The sequence below is a fragment of the Ceratotherium simum genome, chromosome 34 (assembly GCF_057802395.1).
Source record: "Ceratotherium simum simum isolate JZ-2026a chromosome 34, ASM5780239v1, whole genome shotgun sequence".
Lineage (NCBI taxonomy): Eukaryota > Metazoa > Chordata > Mammalia > Perissodactyla > Rhinocerotidae > Ceratotherium > Ceratotherium simum.
Genome location: NC_141933.1, coordinates 19,436,665 through 19,448,705, shown reverse-complemented (window position 1 = coordinate 19,448,705; position 12,041 = coordinate 19,436,665). Strand labels below are relative to the sequence as shown.

Here is a 12,041-nt window from a genome sequence, read left to right as displayed (position 1 = left end):
GATAGATAGATAGATAGATAGATAGATAGATGATAGGTAGGTAGGTAGGTAGATAGATAGATAGATAGATAGATAGATGATAGGTAGGTAGGTAGGTAGATAGATGATAGGTAGGTAGGTAGGTAGATAGATAGATAGATAGATAGATAGTTAGATAGTGTCAGGAATCTCTGAGTGAGCTCTAAGTAAGCAAATAGAAAAATACAGCATTTATAACATTGTATTGTAAAGATGTTTACAGGAAATCCACACTTTCTCACATAAATCATTGCTTATAAGATTGTGAGCTTCTGATATCCTACCCTGTTCCCATGTACTTTCTTTTCTTATGTCAGAAATACTGAACTACATTTAGGAAAAATTATTTTAAATGAACAGAATAAGAAGCACTATAATCTTGTTTAGGTGCAATGATGAAAAACTGAAGAAAATAGATTTCATTCGCAAGTGCTGATTTCCTGTAAGCTGAGGGAGGATAGAACGGCTTTCTCTCACCAGCTTTAGGGGTCTGTGGAAAGCAGCAAATTACCTTTCACTGTCTACTATCTGTGTTGTCAGATTATAATTTTTTAAAGCTACCGCCTTTGAGAAAATTACGTCAGCTTTCCGCCAGACTCCACTGGAAACTGAACATGCTGTTCGTTGTACTATCACCATAAGACTGGGTATTTGAAAGTCTCCTAACCTCCAAATATTGCTTTTCACACCTCAATGTAAGGTGGAAATTTCATTTTCATTCATGAAGAGATCAGAAAAAAATTCACATTTATACATTGAATTACATATATATTAATTATTACAATATTTTTAAGAAGGGAATAAGAAAAGCCTAGAGTCACTAAATGATTAAGGATTTGGAAGGACATCACACCAGAAACTGAATACCTGCAGGTTCATAATTCTGCCATATATATATATTTTTTCTATTCCTAACTCTTCAGTTAGGCTTAATTGTCTCTCATGTTGACCTCTATAGTTCACGTGATTAAGTATTTGTATAAACGTAAATATTACATATGCAATATTGCGTTAAAATTTCAAATATTCTTAATAGCATTTCTGAAAATATTTTTACCATCTGAAGAGAAAGGAGAGCAGTCTTATTCTGCTGATGCATTATCAATATCAGAAGGCACACAGAAGTGAATCAGAAATCCTAATGTTTCATTATGCTTTGTCATAGAATAAAAGTGTCCTTGCAAATGTCACCTAAACTATTCAGATATTGGTAAAATATGGCACCACATGAGATAGTCTGTTTACCTGTAATGAAACCTCTGTCTTGGCTCCCACGTGTGTCTCATGACAGGACACGGTGAGAACAATTTATGGATTTTTTTTCACTCTTTGTGACAATCCCTGAGGAGATGCCAAGCAATTCCATGACTGTCCCCGAAGCATTTGAAAGCTCAACAGAATGCAAGGGGGTAATGTGTGTTTATTAATAGTCTAGAACAACTTGTATTTACAAGCAAGTTAGATTCATTTGTTTGTGTATTGCATTTCTACCTTTGTACTCTTCATTAATGTAATTTTTGGTTAAATTTTTATTTAATCTTTGATGATTTTGATTTAATCTTTGATGATTAAATTTTTGTCCATGTGGCTAGGCTTGGTGCCAGCTGTTTGGTCAAACATCAGTTTAGATATTGCTATGAAGGTGTTTTTCAGATGTGATTATCATTTAAATCAGTAGATTATGAATACATTCAACTACCCTCCTTAATGTGGGTGGGCCTCATCCAATCAATTGAAGGCCTTAAAGAGCTAAAACTGAGATCCTCACAGAAAAAGGAATTGTGACTCCAGACTGCAATATAGAAATTTCTACCTTATTTTCCCACCTTTGTACGCAAGACACCAGCATCAACAATTCTAGTGCCAGCTTCCCACAGACTTCTGCCTCGTCAGCCCAGACAATCACTAGCCTATTCCTTAAAATCTCATCTACCTCTCTTGCTCTCACTCTCTCTTTCTCTCGCTCTCTCTACATATATACGTGTGTGTGTGTGTGTGTGTGTGTGTGTGTATTCTCCTTTTGGTTCTCTGAATCTGGAGTACACTTACTAAAACAACCATATAAGAGAAGGGATTAATATGTTTTCTCTATATGATAAGCTTGTTGGTATTCCTCTAGTTCTAGTGACCTCCTCAAATGGATGACACAATGGAGATGTATTTAAACACTGTCTTGTTGCATTATTTAAAAAATAAATGAACTAAACTAATAAAGTATTCTGTATATAAGACGTTGTTTGTTTCTCCCTCTCTCTTTTTTTTCAATTGTTCTTTTTTTTTTTTTCTTTCTTTCTTTTGGAACGTTGGGAGAGGAATTAGCTTCTCCTCTTTCTCATTCTTACTTTATAATGAATCATCATCACCTGTCAGTTTAGTGCATCTGTTCTTTATATTTGCCTTTATTACATTTCGATGTTTCTTGTTTTTCCATCACGTCCCACATCCACTCCAGTCCTTCTTGTCCACCTCCACACACGTCCTGCTGTGCGTGATATATGCCCACAAGAGCAATCTATTCTGCAAAAAATGTAATGTTTTGATTACATATGTTTTACTGTGTTATTTTGATGTAAACTGTATTGTTGAATTTGACTCACTAATTATTTGTGATGAAGCCGTGTTGTGACTTTTTTTTTGCTTCTTTATTATAGTAAATAACATATAAAAATGTCGTGGGTCTGTACTTTATTGATAGATATTTTGTTGTCTGTAACCTCAGCTATCACCAACACTGCAATGAACAGTCCAGCAAAAAGCCTTGTGTTTGCCGTGTTAATATGTTGTGGACAAATTCTCCATGAGGTACATATCAAATACCTGCTTCTGTGTGTGTCTATGTGGATATAGATACTGATACATCTATACTTACATCTAGATATCAACCCGCACTATGCACACACACAGTAATGACACGTCTTGGTAAGAGAAGATATAATACATTAATTAATTTTGTTAAATATTTCAAAAAGGTTGTACCAATACACTCTTCCACTAGCAAATACATGGTTTCCTGGATCTTAACATCCATGACATGAGCCTAAATTATGTTCTCACTTGTTAACTGAGTATTATTACAAGACGTTTGTTTCTATTGTGACTTTTGTTCTTAATTTTTATTTGATTTCCTGGTAGCTTTAGTAATTTAGCAAAATACTTTATTAAGATATCATTGAAAATAATAAACAGCACACATATAAAGTCTACAATTTGATTAGTTTTGACATAGGTATGCACTGAAAAACAATTAAAATGATCATGATAATGAACATATCTGCACCCCCGAAGTTCGTCAGTGTCCTCATAATACTTCCGTTCTAACTCCTTCTTGCACCGCACTGTCCCAGGCAGCCTTTGGTTTACCTTTTTTTTTTTTTTTTTTTTTTATAATTTTATTTATTTATTTATTTTTTCCCCCAAAGCCCCAGTAGATAGTTGTATGTCATAGCTGCATATCCTTCTAGTTGCTGTATGTGGGACGCGGCCTCAGCATGGCTGGAGAAGCGGTACGTCAGTGAGCACCCGGGATCCGAACCCGGGCCGCCAGCAGCGTAGCACGCGCACCCAACCGCTAAGCCACGGGGCCGGCCCTAACTTTTTTTTTTAAGTAATTATAAATTTACTGGAAATTAAAAAAACACACACACACACAGAGGTCCTGTGTCCCACTTAGATTCCTCAATGGTAATAAATGTCATAAATACTACATAAATGCAGTGTAATATAATGATTATGAAATTAGCATTGGTACAATCCATTAACTTTGTTCAGATTCCACCAGTTTTCCATGCACTCATTTGCGTGTTTCTGTATATATTGTTCTATGCAATTTTAGTGTATGTGTACCTATGTAACCACCACAACAGTCAACACACAGACCTGTTCCATCACCGCAGAGATCCTTTAAGCACTTCCTTTGCAGCTACACCCCTTTCCACTTTCTCATTCCCATGTGTTTAGTCAACCACTAATCTGTTTTCCATCTTCATACTTTTATCTTTTGAAGAGTGTTTTATAAAGGAAATACAATTTGTAGCCTTCTGCAATAAGCTGTTTTCACTCAACTTAATTCTCTTGCGGTCCATCCATGCTTTTGTGGGTATCAGTTGTTTGTTCCTTTATTATTGCTGTGTAGTATTTGATGGTATTGATGATAAAGTTTGTTCAACCATTCACCCATTGAAAGACATTTGGGTTGTTTCCAGTTTTCGATTGTCACAGATAAATCTTTTACTAACATTTTCGTAAAGCTGATTCTCTGAACAGAAGTTTTCATTTCCCTGGGGTGAGTGTCAAAGAGTGTAATTGGTAGGTTGTTTTAATCCTAATGCAGTCCAACTTATCAATATTTACCTTTATAGATTGTGCTTTTGATGTCATGCCTGTAAGCTCTTTACTAGCTCTACATCCCAGATATAGATATTCCCCTATGTTTTTGTGTAAATGTTTTATAGTGTTACATTTTACATTTGATTTCTAATTTGAGTTATTTTAATTAGTTTAAGTTGTATCAGGTTTAGATCAACATTATTTTTTTGTTTGTTTTTCCCATGGATGTCCAATTACTCCAACACCATTTTTTGAAAGGCTATCCTTCTTTTATGGAATTATCTTTGTACCATTATGAGTTTATCAAACTATTCAAAGGTCTATTTCTGGGTTCCCAATTCTGTTCTGTTGATTTATGTTTCAGTCTCTCCATCTATACCACACAGTCTTGATTACTGTAGCTATATAGTAAGTCTTAACATGGAGTAGAGTGTTTCCTTCCTTATTAGTCTACATTTTGAAATGCGTTTTAGCTATGCTAGGTCCTTGGTATTTCATATAAATTTTACTATAAACTTGGCTATATCTACAAAAAATCTTACTGGGTTTTTAATTAGGTTTGCATTAAACCTGTAGATCATTTTGAGAAGAACTGATATCTTTTCTACATGTAGTCTTCTAATTTATGAACTCAGTATGTCTACCCATTCATTCAGATCTTTTTTTGATTTCTTTAATCAGTATTTTGTACTTTTCAGCATACAGATCCTGTACATCTTTTCTTAGTTTCTACCTAAGTATTTCATTATACTTAAGGTGATTTTAATTTTTTTGGTTATTGAGGTATATATCTGATTGATATTTGTTTGTTGAACTTGTATCCTGTCACCTTGTCACCTTACTGAACTCACATGTTTATTCTAGGTTGTTTAATTTAGGTTAAGGTGTGTGGAATCCTTGAGATTTTCTGTTAGATACCATGTTATTTCCAAATAATGACAGCTTAGTTTCTTCCTTTCTGAGCTGTATGTCTTTATGCCCTTTTCTTGCACTTTCTGGAACTTCTAGCTTTATCTACTTAGTGTAATTATAGATTAGTTTGATTTTTTTTTGTAAATGTAATTATAGATTATTCACTCTTTTTATTTGGTGCCTTTTACTCAGCATAATTATTTTGAAAGTCATCCCTATTTTTGTGTGTGCCAATAATTCATTACTTTTTATTGCTGAGTTGTAGTCCCTTGCTTGGCAATCCCAAAATTTGTTTATTCATTCTCAGGTGGATAACCATTTGGGTTGTTTCTAGTTTTAGGCTATTACAAATAAAGCTGCTATGGACATTTGCTCGTAAGCACATGTAATGAAATGTGGTGTCATTTCTTGAGTGAATACGTGGGAGTGGAATGGCTAAATATTATGTTGATGCATGTTTAATTTTTGACAGTGATGCGTAAACAAAACGGTTTTTCTAATATTTACACCATTCTCCTTCTCCGTCAGCAGTGTGTGAAAGTGGCAGTTCCTCCACATGCTCATCAGCTAGATGTTCTGATGGGCAGCGCCACCTCATTGAGCTTTTCTCCCGCTTTATTGAGGTGTAGTTGACGTATTATATTGCGTAAGTTTAAGGCAAACCATGTGGTGACTTGATATGTGTACCTATTGAGAAATGATTACCAAGAGAGGTTAATTAACACCTCCATCACTTCACATAATTATCATTGTTTCATTGTGGAGAGAACACTTACGATCTACTTTCTTAGCATCTTTAAATTATACAAGAGTATTGTTAACTATAATCAACACGCATTAAGGTTTTAAACCTAATCATTAATGATTAATAATGTTGAGCAACATTTTATGTTTTTGCCTTCCTCCTATGTTATTTGGTGAAGTGATTTATAATTGTTTTGCCCCTTCTCGGGGTCTTTTTTTAATTATTGTGTTTTGAGACCCCTGTATATTGTGGAATCCATTACTTGAATATACTGTCTCCCAGAATATAACTTGGTTTTACACACTGTTAGAGAGTCTTTTGAAGATCAGAAGATTTAAATTTTGATGTTGTCAAATGTATCAAATTTTCATTTTATCAGACAGATTTGTTTTTGGTGTTGTTTCTAAGAAATCTTTGCGTGACCATGTCACGAAGATTTTCTGTTTTGTCCTCGAATTTTTAGACTTTTAGGTATTACGTTTAGATCTATGATCCATTGTGAATCTTTGAATGGGTTTAGGATCAGCATTCATTATTTTGCACATGTATATTCAATTATTCCAAGACCATTTGTTGATAAATCTATCTTTCCTCCACTGAATTGCTTTTTTTTGCCTTTGCTGTTGTGGAGAATTAGCTGTTCATATATGCATGTGTCTATTTCTGGACAATCAATACTTTTTCATTGATCTATTTGCCAATATTTATGGCAGTACCACACTGTTATGATAACTGTAGCTTTGGAATACGACTGGAAATTGATTAATGTCTTCTTAGTATGTATAGTGCAAGGGCTTTTTTTTGATTCAGCTATTCCAGGTCTTTTGCATTTCTTTATATGTTTTTGTTTTAGTTTCTATACTTGTATGAAAATAAATGCCTACTTGGATTTTGATTGGAGTTGCACTGATACATTTGAGGAAATTTGCTCTCTTGACAATGTTGAATATTTAAGCAAATTATAAACATGGAATATCTTTCATTTATTTAGATTTTTTTTTAATTTCTTTTACCAGTATTTCCTACGTTTTAGAGTACAGGATTCCATATACTTATTCAGATTTATCTTTAAGTATTTTGTAAAACAGATATTTTAAAATTTCATTTCTAATTATTCACTGGTAGTATGTGGAAATATACATTATTTTGTATATTGATCTTTCATTCTGAAACTGTGTTAAGTTCACTTGTTGTTCTCCCAATGCTTTATGGATTTTATTAGATTTTCTATGTGCCTAATCATATCATCTACTAATAAAAATAGTTTCACTTTTGCCTTTCCAATTTGGATGCTTTCTATTCCTTTTTTTCCCTTGCCCTATAGAGTTGGAGACAACCTTGAGTACAGTGTTGAATAGAATTAAAAAGACCAATCCTACTTGCCTTGTTCCTGATCTTGATGGAACTGTATGTCATCTTTTACTGTTGTATATGATGTTAGCTATAGCTTTTTCATCAATGCCCTATATCGGTTTTAGGAAGAATACTTTTTATACTAGTTTGGTCAAAATTTTTATCCTTAATGGAAATTGGAATTTTAAAACATTTTTCTGCATCTGTTGAGATGTCATATAATTTTTATTTTTTAGTTTCTTGACATGATGAATGACATGAATTGAATTTGAATGCTAAACCAAGCATACATTTCTGGGTTAAACCAATCATACATTATTGTTTCTCAATGTTGCTAGATTCAGTTTGCTAAAATTTTCTTCAGAATTTTTGAATATATGTTCATGACTGACATTTCTCTGTTGCTTTCTTTTCTTATAGCGGCTTTGTCTGTTTTTGATATCAGGGGAAAGCTCTCCTCATAAAGAAATTTGGGACATACACCTCCTCTTTAGTTTTTTGAAAGAATATGTAGCTAATTGGTTACTTCTTTGTGCCTAAACAGAGTTCCTAGTCAAGGAAATCTAGGTTTAACTAAGCCATCTGGACCTGATTTGGGAGTGGAGGGGAATTATTTATGATGCAGACTTTCTATTTGAGATCCTCTTCATTCCTGAATTTTTTTCTGTAGTGTTTCTTAGGGTCCATATACATGAATATACATATATATACACATATATACACATCCATTCTTATCTTCTTATCATCCTGACCTAAAGCACAGATTGTTTTTTTACTCATAATCTTAGTGTAAGTAAAATTTCTTTTGTATTTTTCTTATCCTAATTATTGTTGACTTTTTAAAATCATTTTTGTATTATACATTAAATTTTATTGATCTTCAAAATAGTCCATCAAAAATTTCAGTTAGTATCAATTCCTAATTTTTTTATTTTTAATTTCTATGGAAACTATAAACGTTTCTGAAATAAAATATGTCTACTTAATAATGAAAAAGAGAATAACTTTTAAAATGAAATATATTATCAACATTTATAAATTTCAATACATTTTGTTCTCTCTTTGGGTCATCATTTGAGGGACTATTAAAAAGAACATGAAGACTTATTTTAGTAGTGGGATATTGGGTTATGTTTAGCCAGTTTATTTTTTCAACCCAGATATAAGAGACTTTTTACCTCTTCTATTATGAAAGTCATAATTATTCACTGAATATACTTTGAAGATAACAGGTAAGCAAAAATATTAAACATTTTAATAATATCAGCAGCCATCAATAACTAATATTAACATTTCCTTGTATCTCTGTCCAACACACATTTTCTAGGAAATAAAAACAGTTTCTTATATGTATATATGCATAGTTCATACTTATGTATACAGTTTTTCTTAATAACTAAAATATCAACTATATAAACTTCTTAAAAATATTTATCCCCACATGACAATATGCATGTATATTTTTTTAATTTCAATGATGTAATTTTATTCAAATTTGATTGACTACATAGAAAATTTTCTTCCTTGATGGTGAACAAAGAAACAGTACAGTCTCTCTATGATATAAAGTCCCATGAAAGTTAAAAATACTAAAAATTAACAAACAAACAAAAAAACCATGAAGGAATTTAGAGAGGGTGAGGAGAACATCTGTTCAGAAAATATAACATGTACATAAATTGTTACATATCATACTACTCTTTTACTAGAAATAGCATAGAGAAAAGCATGGGATTACTTCATTTACTTCCTAAAAGAGGAATTATAAAAACAATGCTGTCAAAAAATGGATCCTAACAAAAATATAATACACATTCAGGTGAATCAAAGTAGAAGAAAGTTAGAAACACGAAAGATAGGCAACAAACCTAACTCACCATAGAGTAGATGCCCTATGCAAAGTTATAAAAACATTTAGAGCTTGACTTTTAAACAAGAATTATTCTCATTTTTCAGGAAAATGGGAAAAGTAATATCCATTACACAAAAACAGGCATTTAAGACTCAAGATCAGGGCCAGCCCAATGGCCTAATGGTTAGGTTTGTTGCACTCTGCTTGGGTGGCCCAGGTTTGGTTCCCAGGTGCAGAACTACACCACTCATCTTTCAGTGGCCATGCTGTGGTGGAGTCTCACATAAAAATAAAAAAGAGGAAGCTAGGCAACAGATGTTAGCTCAGGGATATTCTCCTTCCGCAAAAAAGAGAAAAAAAAAAAAAAAGAATCAAGATCAAGCTGGTAAAAAAAAAATTGTAAAAAACTGGAAGCTTCCATGGGAGACCTCAAGAAATTTATCTTACCTGATATATCTACTATTATAGACAAAAGGACTGATTTAGACAAAGTTAGATGCAGTGCAGACCTTCTGAGTTGCTGAAATGCCAAGTGTGTTGAGTTAGACTCTCTAGGGCTCATATGTGAAATAATGGCACCAACGAGAAAAGAACAGTACTCTAAGCCCCCCACATGGAATGGGGGCGTTTGAGCAAATTCAGATGACTGTTGACTTCAAGTCATTGCACTACAATGAGCCTCCTCAAAACCACAGTCAAGTGTGATCTTAATACACTGCATAGAAGAGTATGAAGGCCAAAACAGAAGAAATATGCTTGCACAAACACACACCCATGCACAAACACACACATAGACACTAGAAAGTTTATTCTAAAGGTTGAGAATAACAACAAAGTCGTGTGAAATTCCCTTCTATACCTACCATTCTTCCTCACTCCCACACAGCATACCCACTCTCCTTGCCTGCTCTTATGGTCTATAGTCCCCAACCCATTCTACTGTATTATAGGATTTACTTAGTTATGATGTTTACATTTCATCTCTCCCCCTTGAAGAAGGCAACGATTTTTACTGTTTTGTTAACCTATGTATTGCTTGCACGTAGAGGTGTGATTGGAACATAGAAGGAAATCTCGAAATACATGATGAACTTATTTGTGTTTGATTTTTCCTCTGAAGGCACACACAGTAAGGTTAAAGTTGTAGCCTAATTTATAGGCATCACATTGGACAGTGAACTGCAAGAAAAGGTATTGCATAGCTTTTTCCACATCCTTTGTAGAGCATATTTTACATCTGTGTTCCTCAAGCTATAGATCAAGGGGTTCAACATGGGGATAATGAGGGTGTAAAATATGGAAGCCACTTTATCAGTGTCAAAGGAATGACTGGACTTGGGCTGCACATACATAAATATTAAAGTCCCATAGAACACTGTGACCACTGTCAGGTGGGATCCACAGGTGGAAAAAGCCTTGAGCCTACCCTCAGCAGAGTTCATCCTGAGAATGGCTATAAGGATGAGCAGATAAGACACAAATACTATCAGGAGGGATATCAAATCAAAACCTGCTAATATCAGAATAATCATTTCAATTTCATGTGTGTTCGAGCAGAGCAAAGATAACAAGGTGAGACAGTCGCAGTAGAAAAGATGAATGACATTGTAGCCACAGAAGGACAAATTAAAAAGCTTTATGGTGACTAAAAGAGAAGCAAACGTGCTGTAAAGATATGAAATTACCACCAGCATCCAACATACTCTTTTTGGCATGATGACTGTGTAGAGCAGAGGGTCACAGATGGCCACATAACAGTCCTAAGACATTACTGACAGAATAAAAATTTCACTATTAATAAACACAAGAAAGAAAGCTAGCTGTGTGGCACAAAAATAATAGGAGATTGTGTTTTGATTCATAACAAAATTTCCTAACATTTTGGGTCCCACAGTTGTTGAACAACCGAGATCAGTAAAAGCCAGGTGTCTGAGAAAGAAGTACATGGGTGTTTGTAGCCTGGAGTCCATCTTGGTGAGGATGACCAGGCCCAAGTTGCCCACCACTGAGATGATGTAGATGATGAGGAAGAGCCCAAATAATGGAGCCTGCAGCTCAGGAAGGTCTGTGCTTCTTGTGAGAATGAGTTTGTTCAGCACTGTTAGATTGGGTTTTTCCATCCAGGTTTAGCAGAAAACTTATTCTAGATAGAGACACGAGCATAGTCAGTAACTTTCATGTAATATAATGTATTTTTTTTAGCATACAAAGTTGGTAAAATAAAATAAATCAAAATTTACCATTTAGACTCTCATAAAATAATCCACCTCCCACAAATAAAACACACATATTTAGTAATAGAAACAGAGATAGAGGCAGAGGTAGAGTTGGAAGATAGAGATTTGTGGTTTTCCATTGGGGAATGGTTGTCCCTGTAAAAACATTTGATAGTATTTGGAGGCATTTTGGTCATCACGTCTGGAGGAGGGATGCTACTGGCACAATGGCCAGAGTGCAGTGAGGCTGCTAACTATCTTGCTGTATTAGGGAAGCCCCCACAGCAAGGAACTATGCAGCCCAAAATGCCAATAGGGCCAAGACTGGCAAATCTTGATACATGTGTAGATGTAGATGGACATAAACACAGGTGACGAAAGCAAAAATGAAAAATGGTAAAAACTTTAGGCTTTAGGTTTATAGGTATTTGTTAAACTTTTCTGTGTGTCTTTCATATAATGACAAACGCATAAATACATTTATCAAGTTACAATCATAAATCATGACAGTACATATGTTAATTACATAATAGAATTTTTTAAATCCAAATTTCAATTATGTGTGGAAACGTTAAAAGCCCCTACTTTAAAACATATTCCTATGAAAGTCATTGTGCCT

At 34.0% G+C, this 12,041-nt stretch overlaps 1 pseudogene; it reads right to left on the bottom strand.

Annotated features, from left to right (window-relative positions):
- Positions 1-10,354: 10,354 nt before the first annotated feature.
- Positions 10,355-11,326, bottom strand: LOC101394798 (olfactory receptor 8K3-like; annotated as a pseudogene).
- Between the last annotated feature and the right edge of the window lie 715 nt (positions 11,327-12,041).